Genomic DNA, 22,610 nt, shown 5'->3' on the forward strand with positions numbered 1-22,610 from the left:
CCTTCAAATCCTGAGGCTGGTGCCAGTATGCTTGGGCCTCCTGGGTGACAGGCTGGATGGACTGCCCTGGGACCTTGATATCAAAGCCATATGCAGTTTTCCTAAGTAAGCCTTTGTACTTTCAGAATTAAAGGGAGAATAATCAATAAAGGGAGAATAATAAACACTTCCCCCCTAATAACAGAAACAAGGCAGGGAAGACTAGATCTCACCACTTTTCTGTCACTGCTTTTACTGAATACTGTGTTGGAAGTCCTAGCCAAGACAGAAAGAAAAAAACAAATAATATGTATATAAAATGGAAATGAAAACATAAAACTATCTCTTTTCAGACACTTGAGTGTCCCATAGACACTTAAATTGCTCTGAGCAGCCCAAGCCTAACTGTTGGCTTGTTACCTGTAGTTCAACTGTGACACTAGCTGTTATAGTTCCACTGCTTCCTCACACATGCATTCAGGGCTCCATACAAACTTACAGATTGAGTTGAGAAAAATGTGAACAAGTCAAAATTTGTTTTTGGCAAGAGATTCCATCATTTTCACTGAGTCTATAATGGTGAAATGAACAGATGTGTAAATGTTAGTTCTAACAGTATAACCAGATTAAAATAGAATAGTAATACCAGAAGCTTGCCTTAGAAAAGGAAAAGGTATTTCTCCCCATCTGAACATGAAGAAAAGAGACACAGCTGTGTTAGAGAACACAGGTGGGCATTTCCTTCATGAGTCCTGTGTTGTGGTCCTCTCTCTGCCTGTTGTAACTCTGTGGTTTGGCTGTGTACATGCTGGCCTCCTGTCTTGCTGTTGTAGCTACTGAAACTGAGGCAAACATCAGGCCTACCCAGTGGGTAGGGCACTTTGTGCATCACCTGGGGTATCCTGATGAAATTCCCAGTGAAAATTGAGTTTCGCTATTGTGTGCAGAGAACAGAGTCATGTACAGACTTTAAAAATTACTCACAGAAGAAAGTATCATTTAACTTAGAGGATATCAAGGGAAACATCTGACATCTCAACAAAGCGGAGCTAGATGCCTTGGCCCTGTTTCTACTTTCCTGTTTTACAATCTTTTTCTCTCCCCAACATTTATAGGAAGAGCTAGACACTAATATTTTGAGAATGAAAGACACATAATATTTTTAAATATTTGGTAATTGATATAGGTTAAGAGCTCAATGTTGTTAGTACTACAAGCTGTCTGTATCTGATTTCCTTAAATATCTTAAATATGCCAGTTCTTTTTACTGGTGAAGTGATCAACTAGTGGGTTTCAATACAAAGTATGCATATTCCATTAATGTGTATTTAATTTTGCTATTTAATTTTGCACACTTTCTAATGTTTCTTTTAAATAAAAGTAACTAATTTTGTTGTAAAAAAAGAATGCCTCCACACATTGTCAGCTGTTCATTACATGCAAATTTCCCCCTACAATGAGAACCACTGAACTAATATCACATTTAATTGTAAAATACTAAACACTTCCCCCTAATAACAGAAACAAGGCAGGGAAGACTAGATCTCACCACTTTTCTGTCACTGCTTCTTCTGAATACTGTGTTGGAGGTCCTAGCCACGACAGAAAGAAAAAACAAATAATATGTATATAAAATGGAAACGAAAACATAAAACTCTTTTCAGACACTACAATTGTGTGCATACAGAAAAGTCTGGAAACCCTACAAAAAGCTACTATTAGAAACAACAGAGAGAGGAAGGAAGCGGGTGGAGGGGTGAGTGGAAGTCATGCTGACATCCTCCCAAGACCAAACTGGAATTGTGACTAAATTGTGGAGAAATCACCTGGAAAAAAAATGGAACGAGAGCGAGAGAGGAACCTTGGAGCCGCGGACAGACAGTGGAATCGACTTTCAGACATCCAGACAGTGGAATCGACTTTCAGACATCCAGACAGTGGAATCGACTCTCACACATCCTAACACGTGAGAAGTGCAGTGGAGGCTCGAGAGGGTGGGCTGGGCGCCCATGGACACCAGCACCAGAGGAACACTGAAACGGACCGTTGGATCCCCCTGAGAAAAACAGGGTCTAAATCATAAGCAGGGACCCCTAGACTACAGCATCTGAAACCATAAAAGCACAAGACAAAACCCAACAGTGAAAAGCTTAGTGGCGCACTCTGCCAGAGATAGGTGGCTGGAGATGCAAAGAGATGTTTAAAAGGCAAACACAAAAATTTGCAGTGGCAGCCGCCTTCCTCGATCTCTGGGTAGAGGCGGGAGCACAGTTGGCTGGTGACTGAGGAAAGATTGTTGAGGAAAGCTGTGCAAGGAAAACTGAGATGGTGAGCAGTGGAGCCCCGGTGATAACTCACCTCCCACTCTGCAGCTACCATCTCACTCAGGCATAAAGGAATCAATAAACCTGAGTTCTGCGCGCTCCACCCAGGGCTTCCGTGCCTGTGGGCTGAGGTGCTGAGTGCACCGTGGATGGAAGAAAAAGTGGATCCATGGCCAAAGGGGACACATAGCTGCCTAGAGACTCTTGAGGAGAGACTGGAGAGAGAGGCATTGGGGAAAGAACTGGAGGAGTAGCCAGGGATTCCTGGAGCTGACTCCTTCCCCATTCCACCCTATCAATCTTACTCAGGTAGACCGCTCACCTGAGTGACGGCAACCTGTAAGGACACGATAGTCCCACCCTCAGGAGGCATGACCCATTCTGTGGTACCTAAGCCTGACAGCTGATGGCAGAGTGACTAGATTAACAATTGCACAAGACAGAAACAGACAGTAGATTCCTGGAAGGCACAAAGAAACGGCCTAAAGTAAGACAGGGTCAACAACTAACATCACCAAAGGGAGATCTAGAGAAAATAAAATAAACAAACAAACAAATAAATAAAAAGACCCATCTACTACCATGGAAGTTTAATCAACAAAGTCAGGAAACCAAGACTGATCAACTGAAGCAGAAGGAAAAGAAAAAAAGATTCTCACAAATAATGGGAAGGAAAAGAAATAACCCCCAAATGAGGGAAAGGAGGAATCTCTATGGATAGAGGTGAAAGAAATAGAGGGAAGTGAACTATTAGATACTGAATTCAAAACAATGGCTTTAAGGAAGTGCAATGAGCTAAGCAAGCACAAAGGGAAGTATGAGAAAGTACAGGGAAACTATCAGGAACTTACTGCAAACTATATCAACCTGGAAAATGATATAAACGATCAAGAAGACACAAGAGGAAATGAAGAATACCATTTCTAAACTGAAGAACACAGTAGAAGGAATCAAAAGCAGACTAGATAAAGCAGAGGACTGAATCAGCAAGCTGGAGGAGAAGTTCAAAAAAGCTCCCAAAAAAGACAAGAAATGGAAAAAAGAATAAAAAAGAATGAAGATGCATTGAGGGAAATGCAGGACAACCTGAAATGCAATACTAGCCACATAAGTGGGGTACCAGAAGGAAAAGAAAAGGAGTAAAGGAAGAGAACCTGTTTGAAAAAGTAATGATAGAAAATTTCCCCAATTTGAGGAGAGAAAAGGTCCTACGGGTGCAGGAAGAACGGAGGGCCCCATTCAAGAGGAATCAAATGAGGCCCACTCCAAAACACAATATCATTAAAATGGCAAATATCAAAGACGAAGAAAGAATTCTAAAGGCAGCAAGGGAGAAACAGGTAGTAACATACAAGGGAGCCCCGATGTGGCTAGCAGCTGACTTCTCAACAGAAAAACTGCAAGCCAGAAGGTAATGGCAAGAAATATTTCAAGTAATGAAAAGCAAAGACCTACAACCAAGACTGTTCTAACCAGCAAGGCTCAAAATTCAAATGGAAGGTAAAACACGGAGTTTCCCAGACAAAAGAAAACTAAAAGAATATGTCTCTACCAAACAAGCACTACAAGATATGCTAATGGGACTGAGTGAAAAATATGAAGGAAAAGAGTGAGAAAGAGAAAAACACAGGTACAAAGGGAAAAAATGAATATGGTTCTATCAATAATAACTCTCAATGTAAATGGATTAAATGCCCCAATCAAGGGCACAGGATAGGTGAATGGATAAGAAAACCTGACTCACACATATGCTGCCCACAAGAGACCCACATCAGAACAAAGGACCCACACATATTGAAGGTAAAGGGATGCAAAAAAAAAATATTCCAAGCAAATGGGCAAGGAAAAAAGCAGGGGTAGCAATACTTATATCAGACAGAATGGATTTCAAAACAAAGGCCATAAAAACAGACCCAGAGGGATACTATATAATACTTAAAGGAAGAATCCATCAAGAAGACATAAACATTGTAAACTTATAGGCACCCAACATAGGAGCACCCAAATACATAAGGAAAATCTTGGAGGACTTCAAAAAGATATAGACAGCAACACACTGATAGGGTATTTTAACATCTCACTGTCAAAAATGGACAGACCATCCAAAAAAAACCATCAACAAGGATACTGTGGAGCTGAATGACATACTAAATTAAATGGACTTAACTGACATATATACAACCTTTCATGCCAAAGAAGCAAACGCTCATGGAATGTTTCAAAGATAGATCACATGATAGGACACAAAGCATGCCTCAACAAATTCAGGAAAATTGAAATAATAACAAGCATTTTCTTTGACAACAAGGACTTGAACCTGGAAATCAACATGAAAGAGAAACTTCAAAAACTTGCAAACTCATGAAGACTGAACAGCACATTATTAAAAAATAAATAGGTCAATCATGACATAAGAGAAGAAAGTTTCTAGGAACAAATGAAAACGAACATAAAACAGATCAAAACCTATAGGACACAGCAAAGGTAGTCCTGAGAGGGAAGTTCAGAGCAATATAGGCTTACCTAAAAAAGATAGAAACATTTCAAATAAGTGACCTAACTGTCCAACTTCAAGAACTGGAGAAACAACAACAAATAAATCCCAGAGCAAGTAGAAGGAAGGAAATAATCAAGATTAGAGCAGAACTGAATGACATAGAGATGAAAAGAACAATTCAAAAGATCAACTAATCCAGGAGCTGGTTCTTTGAAAAGATACATAAAATTGACAAGCCTTTAAGCAGACTCATCAAGAAAGAAAAGGAGAGGACCCAAATAAATAATATCAGAAATGAAAGAGGAGAAATAACAACTGATACCGCAGAAATAGAAAGGATTGTCAGAAACTACTATGAAAAATTATATGCCAAGGAATTTTAAAACCTTGATGAAATGGACAAATTTCTAGAAAAGTATAATCTTCCAACACTGAAGGAAGAGGAAACAGAAAGCTTGAGCAGATCGATAACAGCTGGGGAAATTGAAGCAGTCATCAAGAAACTCCCGGCACACAAAAGCCCAGGGCCAGATGGTTTCACAGGAGAATTTTACAAGACATTTAAGGAAGAGCTAACCCCTGTCCTTCTCAGACTATTCCAAAAAATCCAAGAGGAGGGAAGACACCCAGACTCTTTTTATGAGACCAGCATCACCACAGTCCCAAAACTGGATACAGACCCTACAAAGAAAGAAAACTACAGGCCAATTTTGCTGATGAACATAGACGCTAAAATCCTCAAGAAAATATTGGCAAACTGCATCCGGCAATACATTAAAAAGATCATCCACCATGATCAACTGGGACTCATCTCAGGGATGCAAGAATGGTTCAATATATGCAAATCAATAAATGTAATACGTCACATAAAAAAAAAGGACAAAAACCACATGATCACCTCGATAGATGCAGAAAAAGCATTCAATAAAGACCAGCATCCATTTATGATCAAAACACTAAGCAAAATGGGAATAAAGGGGGTGTATCTCAACGTAATAAAGGCCATGTATGAAAAACCTACAACCAACATCATACTAAAAGGGCTAAAACTAAAGGCTTTCCCACTGAGTTCAGGAACAAGGCAAGGAAGACCTCTTTCACAATTTCTATTGAACATAGTTGGAAGTCCTAGCCCCAGAAGTCAGATAAGAAAAAGAAATAAAAGTAATCCAAATAGGAAAGGAGGAAGTAAAACTATCATTGTTTGTAGATGACATGATAGTGTATATAAAAAACCCTGAAAACACCACCAAAAAAGCTACTCAACCTAATAAGTGAATTTGGCAGCAGGACACAAAGTCAATATTTAGAAATCAAAGGCATTTTTGTACACCACCAATGAAATAGAAGAAACAGAAATCAGAAAAAAATACCACTCGATAAACCAACAAGAAAAATAAAGTACCTAGGAATAAATTTAACCAAGGAGGTAAAAGACCTGAATGCAGAAAACTATATAACACTGAAGGAAGAAATTAAGGAAGACAAATAAATGGAAGCATATAGCCTGTTCATGAATAGGAAGAATTAACATCATTAAAATGTCCATACTACTCAAAGCAATTTATAGATTCAATGCAATCCATATTAAGATACCAATGACGTATTTCACAGAAATAGAACAGATGTTTCAAAAATTTATATGTAACCATAAATGACCCCAAATAGCTGCAGCAATTTTGAGAAAGAAAAACAAAGTAGGAGGGATCACAATACCTGGCATCAAATTATATTACAAAGCTACTATAATCAAAACAATCTGGTACTGTCACAAAAACAGACCCATAGACCAGTGGAACAGAATAGAAAGCCCAGAAAAAAACCCATGTCTATATGGGCAACTAATATTTGACAAAGAGGGTAGAAAGATAAAGTGGAGTAAAAATAGCCTCTTCTGCAAATGGTGTTGGGAGAGCTGGACAGCTACATGCAAAACATTGAAATCTGATCATCTGTTGACACCAAGCACAAAAATAAACTCTAGATGGATTAAAGACTTAAATATAAGTCGCAACACCATCAAAGTCCTAGAGGAGAACACTGGCAGGAAACTCTCAGGCGTTTCACGCAATATTTTCACCAATATGTCCCCTAAAGCAAGGGATATAAAGGAAAGAATAAACACGTGGGACCTCATCAAAATAAGAAGCTTCTGCAATGGCTAAAGAAAACATCAGCAATGAAAAGGGAGCCAACTGTATGGGAAAATATATTTGCTAATGATACATCAGATAGCGGTTTGAGCTCCAAAATACATAGAGAACTCACTCGACTCCACTCCAAGACAAATGATCCAATCAAAAAATGGGTCAAGGACCTGGGCAAATGCTTTCTGAAGGAAGAGATACAGAGGGCCCAGAGACATTTGAAAGGATGATGAGCATCACTAGTCATCAGAAAAATGCAAATTAAGACCACAGTGAGATACCACATCAAACCATCAGAGTAGCCTTCATAAATATATCAACAAACAACAGGTGCTGGCGAGGCTGTGGAGAAAAGGGAACACTAATAAACTGTTGGTGGGAATACAGACTGGTGCAGCCATTGTGGAAAGCAGTGTGGAACCTCCTCCAAAGCTAAAAATGGAACTGCCTTTTGATCCAGTGATTCCCCTGCTGGGACTATATCCTAAGAACCCCAAAATGCCAATTCAAAAGAACCTGTGCACCCCAATGTTCATAGCAGCTCAATTTACAATAGCGAAGTGTTGGAAGCAACCTAAATATCCAACAGTAGATGATTGGATCAAAAGACTATGGTACATTTACACAATGGAATACTATGCAGCAGAAAGAAAAAAAGAACTACTACACTTTACAACAGCATGGATGGAACTACAGAGCATTATGCCAAGTGAAATAAGCCAGGGGGCGATAGACAAATACCATATGATCTCACCTATAAGTGGAACCTAACCAAGAAAACAAATAAGCAAGAAAAATATGACCAGCAATATTGAAAGAAATAAGAAACCAACAGAGTCAAGAGGGAAGGAGGGAGGGGTGGGCATCAAAAGGGAAGGGAAGAGTCAAGTCAAGGAACATATATCAAGGACTCATGGACAAAGCCAAAGTGGGGAAGTATTGGGGGAGGGAGGGAGGGGCAGGGGGGAGGGGAAAGTTGTGGTGAGAAGGTGGAGACAAATGTATTTGAACAAAAAATAAATAATAAAACTGGTACACTAAAATGTACAAGACATTGCTAAGAGAAATTAAAGACATAAAAATAAATATATCATTGACATGTAAAATAATATTCAGTATTATTAATGTAAATTTATCTATAGCCTAAATGCAATTCCAATCAAGATCCTTGCAGAAATTTCAAAAGTTTACAAACTGTTTGCAAAATTTATATGGAAGCAATAAAGTTAAAATAGTTAAAACGAACTTGCACTACCTGATTTCAAACCGTATTATGAAGTTACGGCCATCAAGACACTTTGGTATTGGCATATCGACAGAGAAGTAAATCAGCAAAACAGAGTAGAGGATCCAGAAATAGAGTCACACTTATATGGGCATTTGACTTGCTACAAAAGTGAAAAAAGATAACTCAATAGAGAAAGGATTGTTTTTCCCAAAAATACTGAAAGATAAATGGATATTCACATTTAAAAAAAGAACTGAGTGAGCAATGTGAAGAAGAGGTAAGAACAACTCCTGGACCAAACAAAGCCCACTGTGATGCATCACACATCTGGCCCTGTATATCCTGCTACCACATTCATCATGACCAACAGAAAGACTGAAGGGGATGCTAAAGGAGGTAAAGGAAATGTGAAGAACAAACTACAGAAAAGATCTGCCAGATTTTTGGCTAAATCTGCTCCTCCAAAGCCAGAATGCAAGCCTAAAAAGGCCCCTGCAAGAAGGGAGAGAAGGTACTCAAAAGGGGAAAAAGGGGGAAATTGATGCTGGCAAGGATGGGAATAACCCAGCAGAAAAAGGAGATGCCAAAACAAACCAGGCACATAAAGCTGAAGGTGCTGGAGATGCCAAGTGAGATGTGTGCAGTTTTGACAACTGTGTATTTCTGGTGACTGTACAGTTTGAAATACTATTTTTTATCATGTTTTATAAAACTGCAGAATTTTGTTTTATTTTGTTTAAGCTATGTTGTTATCACACAGAACACTTCATTGTTTTTGCGGGGAAGGACATATCTAACTAATAGTATGTTTCCAAAACTGTATTGACACAGGAAAAAACACCTTTCCCTTCTAGTCTTGAGAGAATTCCTCTTGATTTGTGGGAGGAGGGAGCCCTTGATACTGACACATCGGCCACCTTGGCACAAATGCCTTATGGTGTGGGTAAACTAAAATTTTTTTTTATCCCCTTTCTCCCTTTCCATTTTAAGCATAGACTTGACTCCTTTAAGTCCAGAGACCTGTTGGAACCTGACCTCCAAAAATTGGTTACCAGTATTTGGGCAATCTGGACTTGCTAGTGGTGTCACCACTGAGATGGCAACCCTAAAAAGAGCAGCAGTTCCTTTTTTAGATTGTGCATCTACAGATTGATAATTCTGCCATCTTCATTTCATTTCTTGAAAATCAGTGTCGGATTATGAAAAGTTGTTCAACTCCATGCTTAATGTGAAATGTCAACCAGCAGTCTAAACGTCAAAGCTGCAAATGGTCTAGCTAATTGTTAAAGGAGTGCTGTAACACAGAGACAATGCACAAAGAAAGAGGGAGGAGATTTTTCTTTTTCTTCCTCTTTTTTTTGTTCTCCTTTTCTCTCTTTTTCTATTGGTACTTGGCATTCCAAGAAATATCTATCAAAACACTATCTGAACACAAACAAAAGGAGCACATATTTCAACACCACACATAACAAGGGATATGGTTTTTGCAAAAATTAAGTTGTAAAAGCCACTAAACAATAGATAAATGCAGTCCACAACAATCAACAATATTAAACTCTGGAATAGATCATGAATATGATTTCCAGAATTAACATATTAAATATTCAAATTCTGTTTTCAACAAAAAATTACAAAGTATAAAAATAAACAGGAAGGTATAGCCCATTTAAGAAAAATATTGACAATCATCACTGAGTAATTTTAGACATAGGCTTTATTAGACAGACTTTAAAATTATCTTAAATATGTTCAAAGGGCTAAAGAAAATCATTGGCCACAAACTAAAGGCAACCATAAAAACATTGTGTGAACAAAAGAAAAATATCAATAAAGACATAGAAAATATAAAAATAAACAAATACAAATTCTAAAGCTGAAAAGCAAATGTGAAATGAAAACTTCACTAGATGAGTTCAACATTATATGATCAGCAGACAGAAGAATCAGTGAACTTTAAGGAAGGGCACTGTAATTATCAAGTTTGTGTGGCAGAGAGAAAAAGAATAAAGAAAAATGTGTATATTCTAAGTGACCTGTGGGACACCATCATGCAAACCAGCATACACATTTCAGAAGTAGTAGAAGAATAAAGAAAGGGTCAGAAAGAATATTTGAGGAAATAGTAGCGTGAAACATCCCAAGTTGGATTATATATGAATCTACACATTCAAGAAGTTCAATGAACTCCAGGTAGGACAACCTCAAAGAAAGTCACTATAAATTTAAATCAAACTGTCTACAGTCAAAGACAAAAAGCCAATCTGCACTGCAAGAAAGAAGCACCTCATCGCAAAGAAAGGATTTTAAATAAATTAACAACTGATGTCTCATTAGAAACCATGGAGGTCACAGAAGGCAATGGGATTACAAAGTCAAGGTACTGAAATTTTTTAAAAACCTGAAAATTAAGAATTCTATACCTAGCAGAAACCATCCTTCAAAACTCAAGGTAAAATTAAGACATGTTTAGATGGGGGTATCAACTTTTTGAAGATGGTGGCCAAGTGGGTGGAATCTGAGTCCACTTGCTCTAGCCCCTAACTCGGATTCTCAGCCGATCTTCTTATGTAAGACCTGAACAATCAACAGAATCTTAGCTGGCATGAAATTCTGAGCCAAGGAATACAAAAAACACTGCACAATGGGTGATCATGAGATTTTATAAGTTGAAGAGGAAGTACCCCATGCATGGTGCCTGTAGATGCAGAGAGATTGATCATAAATTGCAGCTTTGTGGCTCCCACACCTTTGGAGGTAAGGGGCTCTAGTCCCAAGAGGGGAGCCCACAGATCCAGTCCAGGAGTGGCTTAGGAGGTTGTGCAAAGTCACACACGACAAGGAGCACATCATCCATAGCTGCAGCACCAAATGCCACTGGGAGAATGCCAGAGAAAGAAAGAGGGACTGTATCTGAACCTGGGTTGGGCAGAGGTAGGCTGCAGCCAGCCGTGCCCATGAGATACTTCTGGCTTTGTGGACAGGTGGTGCAGGCAGAAAGCCAATAATGACTTGGTACTGCAGTGGGTGTGCCTCAGAAAGACTTAACGGGGGAGCGGAAGCATGCTGGACAGGGACTTTGTGTGCAGCTGCCTTGCCAACAAAGGGACAAGACTGACAGTGTGGTTAGCTCCTACTGAATACAGCCAGGTAGGGAGATCAGAAAAATCACACAGCAAAGGGATTTTCTGGTTCCAGCCCAGCACTGCTAGTAGGCCGGGGGCTATGCGAAACAGAGCTCAGGACTGTGTATAATATCAGGACAGTGGGTTGGGAAATAGATGGGCAAGAATTGAGTGCCTGAGATTATTTATAGCCAGGGAGAATCCCCTTACCCAGAAGAAATCAAATCTCTGGGAAGGGAAGGACTACTCAGCCCCCACCTCCTGCAGGATTGGCAAAACAGGCAGGAGAGGCTCAAGAACCCCCTTGCAGTGCATATCAGCAGGAGAAAGGCAGGAAGAGAATCTCTGAAAGGACCCATTTTGAACTTCTCTAAGGTAGACAAAATCCACTGGGTTCTGAGGTCACTATTCCACGGAAGCCAGCAAGGCAGGGAGATCAGAAATCAGTGCAACAAAGGGGAGTCAGGCCCCACTCTAGCCTCAACTAGCACACAGAGCTGCCATCAGCACCAAGCAGAAGAGAGCTGGCCTTCTTAGATAGATTGGCCCCTCCCTTGAAATGGAAAGCTAGTTCACTAGAAACTATACATCATTGGAAATAATCTGGGACAGACCAAGACGAATGGTGCAGTGACAGGGGACACACACCCGCAATTTTTCCAGAAGACTGAACAGCACCTCCCAGGAGACTCAGGGATCCCACCCTCCCAAATGCAATACAAGCACTCTCTACGGGCAGGTGAAGGTGGTACACATGGTGCTACTAGAAGTAGGATGATATACCTATGGACCTTGAGCTGAAAAAAAGCCAGAGGCAAATTCAGAAGGAGAAGACAGAAGACAAACACCAAACTCTGCTAAGACAAATTCCTCCTCATTCTTCTTCAAAATTTGTGTTTTATTTCTCTTGCATAGCACTTTAACATGTCTCTGCTTCCTTCAAGTATATTCCAACTAATTCACTATATTTTGTGTTTTATCTTTCATTCTTTTAGATTTTTATATATTTTTATTTTTATTTCAAATCTCAAACAGTACCTTTCCCTTGTCTTACTCCACTTGCCTTCTTTCTGCCCTTCATTTTTGTTGTAAATTTTATTTCCCCCCTCTTTAAGCCTTGTTCCTATTCCTTACTCTATTTCTCCTCCCACTATCCTCACAAAATTATTCTTCCTCCCTTTAGTCAGCTCAGTCTTTTTCCCTTTCTTATAATATTATTTCCTTTGCATCTTTATAAATTGTAGCTTGTTTGCTTTAGATATTAATGTTACTGCTGTTCTTCAAAGGTATTCCTATTCACCACTTTTTGGTACTTCAAATCTCATAGGTTATGCTTCCCCATCTTCTTCATTTTGCCTTCCTCCTGCCCTTGCTTTTTTGAGTTTAGAATTTTACCTTTTTTCCCCTTTCTTAGCCTGGATTATATTCCATACTCTTCATTATTTTTCCTCCCCTTATTCTCTCAAAATCATTTTTATTTACTGTACACATCTCATATTCTCTTTTCACTTTCTTATATACTCTTATTCTCTTTCCACCTTTATTAATCTTTGTTCATCTGTCACTGTTATCAACCTGGCTGTGGTTTTTCTTCAATTTTGTTCCTATTGGATCACTATTTTTTTTTAAATTTCAAACCTCATGTTACACTCTTCCTTTTTCTTACTCCATTTTGTAATCACCCCTCCCTTTTACTTATGTTTTACATTTTTTTCCTTTCTTCGCCTTGTTTCTATTCCCCACTCCTATTATTCCACCGCCCTCTTCACACTCAAAATCATTTTTCTCTTTTAGTCATCTCATATTCTTTTTTCCATCTTATAATCTTCTTAATCTCTTTCCAGTTTTATTAATTATTACTCATTTGCTGTTGATATTGCTGATTTGGTAGGGGGTTATTTTTGCTGGCGTGGGTTTTGTTTTTAGGTAGTATTACTTTGTTAAACAGTACTTGTACAACAGCAAACAAGACTGTCAGGGGTTGTGACCCCCAGTCAGCCAGCTGGAGAGGAGAAAACCTCCCAATGAATGAGACTTCAATATTCAAAGCCCAAGTACAACAAAAGAGCCAACATAAACTGAATAGAGGGCTTCCCAAGAGCATCCAGATCAGGAGATCAAAGAGACTGTACCACTGAGTCTGACAGAACTCCTACCACCGAAGTCCACTCCATGAAGACAGTCAGGCAAAGCAGAGCACCCTGAGATGCAGAATCAAAAAGTGTCACCTAAAATGGGGAGACAAAGAAATAACCCCCAATCAAAAGGAAAGGAGAAATCTCCAGAAAAAGAACTAAATGAAATTGAGCAATCTATCAGACATAGAATTCAAAATAATGGTTGTAAGCATGCTCAAGAAACTCAGTGAGAACTATAAGGGACTTCACGGGAGCTATAAGGAACTTAATGAGAATTACAGAAGCATGAAAATGGACATAGAAACTATGAATAAGAATCAGGAAGAAAAAAATAATACAATATCTGAAATGAACACAAAGGAAGGAATCAAAAGCAGGCTATATGAAGCAGATGACCAAATCAGTGAGCTGGAAGGCAAGGTGGTAAGAAATACCCAGTCAGAGCAACACAATGAAAAAAGACTCAAAAAGAATGAGGATAGGTGAAGGGCTCTTCAGGACAACATGGAATGTCACAACACTCACACCATAGGAATATCATAAGGAGAAGAAAAGGAGCAAGGAATAGAAAACCTGTTTGACATTAATGACTACAGAAAACTTCCTTAACTCAATCAGGGAAAATGTCACTCAAGTTCAGGAACAACGGAGGGTCATAATAAGGATTAACTCAAAGAGGCGCACTCTAAGACACATTATAATTAAAATGGCAAAATTTAAAGATAAAGAGAAAATCTTAAATGCAGCAAGGGAGAAACAAGTAGTAGCAAGTAGCATACCAGGGAGCTCTGATAAAACTATCAATTGATTTCTCAACGGAAATATTACAAGCCAAAAGGTATTGGAATAAAATAATCCAAGTATTGAAAAGCAAGGACCTACTAACAAGGCTACTCTCTCCAGCAAGTATCTGATTTAAAATGGAGGGTGAAATAAAGACCTTCCCAGACCAGAAAAGGCTAAAAGTGTATACATCCACTAAGCCACCACTTCAAGAGATGCTACAGTGACTGCTATAAGAAGAAGAAATAGAAACAGAGAGGAACACAGATATGGGAAAATGACAGTGAATAAATACCTTTCATTAAGTACTTAAATGTAAATGGATTAAATACTCCAATCAAAAGGCATAAAGTAGCTGAATGGTTAAGAAAACACGACCTGCATATATGTTGTCTACAAGAGACCCACATGAAAACAAAAGATCTACACAGACTGAAAGTGAAGGGTTGGAAAAAAATATTCCAAGTAAACGGACAAGATAAAAAAAGCAGGGGCAGCAATACTTATATCACACAAAATAGACTTCAAAAGGAGACCATAAGAACAAACAAACTCACTACATAATACTTAAGGGAGTAGGCCATTAACAGGATATAACCCTTGGAAACACATAAGCACCCAACATACGAGCATGATAGCAACACAGTAATTGTAGGGGATTTTAACACCTACTTGTCAACAATGGATACATCTCCCAAACAAAGAATCAACAAGGGTATTGTGTCATTGAACAAAACTCTAGAATCAGGAGTGTCCAAACTTTTGGTGTCTCTGGGCCACACTAGAAGAAGAGTTGTCTTGGGCCACACATTAAATACATTACAACACATAATCACAAAAAAATCTCATAACGTTTTAATTATATTTACAATTGTGTGTTGGGCCACATTCACAGGTGTCCTGGGCTGAATGTGGCCCACGAGGTGCAGGTTGGACACCCCTGCCAGAAATAAATTGACTTAACTGATATATACAGATACTTTTACCCCAAAGAAGCAAAACATACATTCTTTTCAAATGCACATGGAACATTTTCAAAGATAGACCACCCAGTAGGACACAAAACAAGTCTCCACAAATTCAAGAAAATTAGAATCATATCAAGCATGTGTTTGAATCACAATGGCTTAAAACCAGAAACCAACCTACAGGAAAAAAAATTCAAAATCAATCAAAAACATGGACACTGAATAACATGTTATTAAATAATGGATGGGTTAATAATGAGATCAAGAAAAAAATAAAAAAGAACCTGGAAACAATGAAAATAAACACACAACAACCCCAAACCTGTGGGACACAGCGAAGGCAGTACTGAGAGGGAAGTACTGAGAGGGAAGTACTGAGAGGGAGGTAATACAGGCCAACGCAAAGAACACATTAAAAAAACTCAAATAAACAACATAAACCTACATCTACAAAAAATAGAAGTACAACAACAAACAAAGCACAGAGTGATTAGAAGGAACAAAATAATCAAGATCAGAGCAGAATTAAATGACAAGAGACTAAAAGAACAATTCAAAGGATCAATAAATCCAGGAGTTGGTTCTTTGAAAATTTGGACACAAGACAAGCTGTTAACTAAACTCATGAAGAAAAAGAGAGGACCCAAATAAATAAAATAAGAAATGAAAGGGGATAAACTACAACCAATACCACAGAAATGCAAAGGATTATAAGAAACCATGCCCTGGTTGGTGTGGCTCAACAGACTGAGCGCTGGTCCATGAACCAAAGGGTCAACGGTTTGATTCCCAGTCAGGGTAAATGGTTGTGTTGTGGGCAAGTTTCCTAGTAGGGGGCACATGAGAGGCAACCACACATTGATGTTTGCCTCTCTCTCTTTCTCCCTCCGTTCCTTTCTGTCTAAAAATAAGTAACTAAAATCTTTTTTTTTAAAAAAAAGACATTAACATGAACAACTATATGCCAAGAAATTGGACAACCTGGGCAAAATGGACTTATTTCTAGAAACATACAATCAGCCTAAAACTAAATCAAGAAGTAGCAGAAAACCTGAATAAACCAATAACAACTAGTGAAATTGAAGCAGGAATCAAAAAACTTCCAACACACAAAAGCCCTATACCGGAGGGCTTCACAGATGAATTTTACCAAACATTTAAGGATGAACTAACTCCTCTCCTCCTCAAACTATTCCAAAAATTCAAGAAAAAGGAAAACTCCTAAGCTCTTTTTTAACAAGGCCAGTATCAACCTAATTTAAAAGCCAGGTAAAGATACAACCCAGAAAGAAAACTACAGGTCAATATTTATGATGAACACACATACTAAATCATCAACAAAAAATTGGCAATTTGGATCTAGCAATACATTTAAAAAGTCATTCACCATGATCAAGTGAAATTCACCCCAGGGATGCGAGGATAGTATAATATTTGCAAATCAATCAATGTAATCTACCACATAAACAATATGAAGTACAAAAATTACATGATCATATCAATAGATATTGAAAAAGCACTTGATAAAATCCAGCACCCATTTATGATAAAAGCACTCAGCAAAATGTGAATAGAGGGAACATATCTCATATAATAAAAGTCATATATGAGAAACCTACAGCCAACATTATATTCAATGTGCAAAAACCAAAACTTTCAGGAAGAAGACAAGCATGCCTGCTTTCACCACTCTTACTGAACAAAATATTGGAAGTTCTAGCCATAATTATCAGACAAGAAAAAGAAATAAAAGGCATCCCAATTGGAAAGGAAAAGTAAAAATGTTGCTCTTTGCAGATATGATAGTATACAAAGAAAACCTTTATAGACTCTACCAAAAACAGACTTGACCGAATAAATGAATTTGGCAAAACAGTGGAATGCAAAGTCAATATTCAGAAATCGAAGGCATTTTTGTACCAACAATGAAATACCATAAGCAATAATTAGGAAAAAAATCCAATTTGCTATAGCAACAAGAAATATAAAGTACCTAGGAATGACCTTACCAGTAGATAAAATACCTGTACTTAGAAAACTACACAACACTGAAGAAAGAAATTAAGAAAGATACAAATAAATGGAAGCATATATCGTGTTCATGGATTGGAAGAATAAACATAATCAAAATGTCAATAGTACCCAAAGCAATTTATAGATTCAACACAATCCCTATTAAAATATCAATGACGTATTTCACAGATATAGAACAAACATTTCAAAAATTTATATGGAACTATAAATGACCCTGAATAGTAGCAGCAATTTTGAGAAAGAACAAAAAAGTAAGAGGTATCACAATACCTGATATTGAACTATATTACAAGTTCACTGTAATCAAAACAGTCTGGTACTGGAATAAAAACAGACACATATATCAATGGACAGAATAGAAAGCCCAGAAATAAACCTATGTCTCCGTGGTCAATTAATATTTGAGAAAGGGGGCAGACGCATGAAATGGAGTAAAAATAGCCTCTTCAACAAATGGTGTTGGGATAACTAGACAGCTACATGCAAATAAATGAAATACGACCACCAACTTACACCATACAGAAAAATAAATTCAAGGTGGTAAAGACTTAAATGTAAGTCGTGACACTGTAAAAGTCCTCGAGGAGAACATAGGCAGGAAACTCTCAGATATTCCACAAAGCATTATTTTCACTGATACATACCCTAGAGCAAGGGACATAAAGGAAAGAATACAAGAATGGGACCTCATCAAAATATAAAGCTCCTCTGGCTAAAGAAAGCAGCAGCAAACTGGAGAGGGAACCAACTGTGTGGGAAAATATATTTGCCAATGATACCTCAGACAAGGGTTTGATCTACAAAATATATAAAGAACTCCCAAGACTCCACTCAAAGATGACAAACAATCCAATTAAAAACTGGGCAAAGGACCTGAGCAGACACTTCTCCAAGGAAGACATATGGAGGATATATGGAGGGCCCAGAGACACAAGATAGGATGCTCAGCATCACTAGCCATCAGAGAAAAGCAAGTAAAAACCACAATGAGATACCACTTCACACCAGTCTGAATGGCCATCATAAACAAATCAACAAACAAGTGCTGGTGAGGGTGTAGAGAAAATAGAACCCTAGCACACTGTTAGTGGGATTGCAAACTGGTTCAGCCACTGTGGAAAACAGTTTGGAACTTCCTCTGAAAGCTAAAAATGGACCTGCCTTTTGACTCAGCCATTCCACTGCTGGGATTATACCCTAAGAATCCCAAAACACCAATTCAAAAGAACCTATGCTCCCTAATGTTCATAGCAGCAGAATTTAAAATAGCCAACTGCTGGAAGCAACGTAAATGCCCATCAATATGAATGGATCAAAAAACTGAGGTACATTTACACAATGGAATATTATGCAGCAGAAATAAAGAAGGAACTCCTACCCTTCGCAACAGTATGGATGGAACTAGAGAGTATTATGCTAAGTGGCAATTAATCACAAATACCATATGATCTCATCTGTCAGTGGAACCTAATCAGCAATACAAACAAGGAAGAAAAATATAACCAGAGACATTGACATGAAGAATAAACTGATAGTAACCAGAGACGATGGAGGAGGGGTTAACGGGGGAAAGAAAGGCAAGGGTTGTCAACAATATGTATAGACGAACCATGGACAAAGCCAAAGTGGGGGAGGATTGAGGGTGGTAGGTGGGGGGTGTGTTTTGGGAAAAATGGAGACAAATGTACTTGAACAACTGTGTGTGTGTGTGTGTGTGTGTGTGTGTGTGTGTGTGTGTGTATTTGGAACTAGATGGAGGTGGTAGTTGCAACATGGTAAATGTACTAAATACCACTGAATTGTTCATTTTAAATGGTTAATTGTATTGTACGTGTATTTCACCTAATAATTTTTTAAAGAATTTAAGCAAAATCCTTACCTTTCACTGAACACAAAAATAACTGTTTCAAAACCTAAAAGCATCATACATATAGAAGATACTCAAAATTGAAAACTTTAGTGTAAAGGCATCTTATACATGACACAAAAAGCAGTATTACTGAATTAAAAGTGGACTTTTTCAAAACTTTGAAACACAACTAAATGAATGTATTATTAAGGAAAAGAAAATACAACCCAAACAATGGGAAAATCACTGTGCGTGTGTGTAACAAATATTTTGCATTCAGAATATAAAAAGAACTCTTTCGATTCAAGAATATAAGGAATCAAGGCTCTGGCTGGTATGGCTCAATGGATACAGCACTGGCCTGTGAACCAAAGGGTCTCTGGTTTGTTTCCTGGTCAGGGCACATGCCTGGGTTGTAGGCCAGGCCCCCAGTAGTGAGTGTGTGAGAGGCAACCATACACTGATGTTTCTCTCCCTCTTTCTCCCTCCCTTCCCTGCTGTCTAAAAATAAATCAACAAAAACAAACAAGCAAGGAAAATATAACCAGCAACCAACAGAAAGAAAAAAGAAACCAACAGAATTAAGAGGGAAGGGGGGGTTGGGGCAGGGAAAGGGAAGGGAAGGGTCAAGTAAAGGAACATGTATAAAGGACCCACGGACAAAGCCTAAGCGGGGAAAGATTGAGGGAGGGAGATGGGGCAGGGGGCAGGGGAAAGTGGTGGCGGGAAGATGGAGACAAATGTATTTGAAGAAAAAGAATAAAATTATATAAATATAAATAAAATAAAAATAAAAAAATATTTTAAAAAAGAATATAAGCAATCAAATTTATTTTAAAAAATTGGCAAATATTAGAGAAGACACTACACAAACTAAGATATTTGAATGGTCAATAACTTCATGACCCTATGCACAGCATCAGGAAAGTGCAAATAAAACAAGGTATCACTTAATATCTACTAGGATAGCAGTAATTGAAAAGGTCCTATATACTGCTGGTAGGAATATAAAATAGTACTGGGTCAGCCAGAAACTTCGTATGTTTTTTTTTTTCCATAAAAGATTTTTCATTTTGACCTATAACCTTATTGATTTGGATATTTTGAGTGTGTTGGCAATCTCCCACATGATATAACGTTGATTGTTCTCAATTAATGTCTTGATTTGATTGCTAACAACTTTGACTGGTCTACTTGACCGTGAAGCATCATCCAGTAAGGAATCTCCAGCATGGAACTTCACAAACCACTTTTGACATGTTCAATCTGTCACAGCACCTTCTCCATACAACTGCACGAATCTTTTTTTTCTTTCGCGTTTCAGTTGCATTTATACCTTTCTTTTTTTTTCTTTCTTTTTTTTATTTATTTTATTTATTTACTTCTTAAATACATTTGTCTCTGCCTCCCCCCCACCTCTTTCCCTTGCCCCCTCCCACCTTCCCTCCCTCAGCTCTTCCCCTTTGGTTTTGTCCATGAGTCCTTGCTATATGTTTCTTGACTTTCCCCTTCCCTTCCCTTTCCCTTTCTTGAAATAATAAAGCATAATATGCCAAAAATGTTGCATATTTTCTTCCATTTTCAATATTAAAATGGCTACATAAAAATACACCAATTTTGGTAAGTTTTTTTTTAATACGCACTGATATGACAGCTGTCCAATACAAGCTAACAAAATTGTTTCGAATGAAGTTAACTAACTGCTACTAGAGCCATCTAACAAAAAAACCCAAATAAATTTTTCAGGAAACCCAATACAATCACTTTGACAAATATTTTAGCTGTTTCTTTTAAATTTAACTACATTATATACGCTACTTCTTTGCACTTACCCAAGAGAAATGAAAATTATGGGTACAAAATTACTTGTACACAAATGTTCATAACAAAGATAGCAGATCAATGGCTTCCAGGGTACAGAGGCATGGCAAGGGACACAAGTGACATATTGAGGATGATAAAAATATTTAATATCTTGTTTTGGGTGTATATATTTGTCAAGACTTATTAAACTGTATACTTAAAATGGATTCAGTTTACTATATGCAAACTTACTTCAACAAAGTTGATGTTAAAAAAACAGAAGGGTGGGGAGTCTGAACTGGGACTTCAGCTCTTCAGTAAGATTTCTACAGGCAACTCCCATGAGAAACGCTTCATTGAGGTCCTGTTTGCGCCAAGGAATGTGGAGGCAAAACATTGTTGGAATAGCTAAGTTATTCACTTGTTCCCTTAAATTTACTAAATGGCATGCTGTATTTCCTGAAATATTCAAAGTATTTATTTAAATTTCCTTTGATTGTAAAGGGACTCCAAAATTAGTTTAGGAATAACAAACTTACATATATGTAATATATATGCATAGACACATAGCTATACTGCACTTATCTAAATATTTAATCTCAACACAATAAATAATTTAATATTTAAAAACCTTAATCTAGAAAAGCAAAGTAGGCAGAGTAGTATCAACAGTTTTTTGCTATGTTTGATGATAAACTTGCTTTCATGTTTACACATTAGTTTTAATTTTCTCTACAACAAATTCCACTATCTAATTTTCCTCTCTCTCTTTTGGACCATTTTATCTCTAGTTAGACAACAGTACTTAAGGAATTTCATTTCTTTTTTAATATATCAATTATTGGTATATATATTTAACTGACATGATGTCTAACCAATGCTTTTAGAAATAAATGGGAAAAAAGTGTTTTAAAGTCATTTATCCACTTTATGGTAAAGATCAAAGATGGAGAAAGCTAATCAAAAGGGAAAACAAATTACTATACCTAAGGTAAGGCAATGAGATTTCACTAAACTATACTGTAAGAGAATACAGATCTTGTGAAAAATCACAGTTATCATTTATTGAACAATTAATGGTGTTAGGCATTAAGACACATAGCGTAATTAGTTAAGTGCAAGAGTGATAACTTAAACCAAGCCTGTGTCAATGCCCATGCTTTGAACTAAACCATTACATTATACTACCATAGTAACTTTAGAACTAGCTATGGTAAGGGTTTTATACTACCATAAAAAGGAAAGACTCTGTCCTACCTATTGCAAAATACCATCATTCTAATTCCTAAACCTCTGGTGTCCAGGATGAACTCCCTGAGCATTCTCTACCCCTAGTCCTAAAGTCTAACCTAACTTCCAAATCCTGCTTTTTTCAATACTTTGCTGTGATAAACTACTACAACAATGTGGAGAAACCAAACGTAACTCCCACGCTACACTTTTGACTACCTGACAAAGGAATGACTATCAAAGAGCAGAATCCTAAAAGAGGATGGGTACAACATGCCTAGTGGTATGCCATTCACATTTTCCCAGCTGCATTCACCTCTATCATTTTCTAGACAGAATCAGAAAAATCTTCCTCCTCTCAACAATAAAAACCCTAAAATTCTATCTCTCTTCCACAACACCCTCTCTTCCAGGCCTGGCTATGGAGGCAACTCTCAAACACATATTGAGATTGACAAAATTTCCTTCCTTAGGAAAACTGTAAGATTGGATGAGGATTAGGACGGAA

General features: G+C 37.7%; 1 protein-coding gene and 1 pseudogene across 1 annotated transcript in view; one reads left to right on the forward strand and one right to left on the reverse strand.

Annotated features, from left to right (window-relative positions):
* COL4A5 (collagen type IV alpha 5 chain) overlaps positions 1-22,610 on the reverse strand; it is a 432,611-nt gene that overhangs the window by 370,463 nt on the left and 39,538 nt on the right. The gene's annotated exons all lie outside the window — the stretch shown is intronic.
* On the forward strand, positions 8,535-8,808 carry LOC129076188 (non-histone chromosomal protein HMG-17-like; annotated as a pseudogene).

This window comes from Pteronotus mesoamericanus, unplaced genomic scaffold (assembly GCF_021234165.1).
Source record: "Pteronotus mesoamericanus isolate MK-2021 breed Mesoamerican mustached bat unplaced genomic scaffold, CSHL_Meso_final contig_58, whole genome shotgun sequence".
NCBI lineage: Eukaryota > Metazoa > Chordata > Mammalia > Chiroptera > Mormoopidae > Pteronotus > Pteronotus mesoamericanus.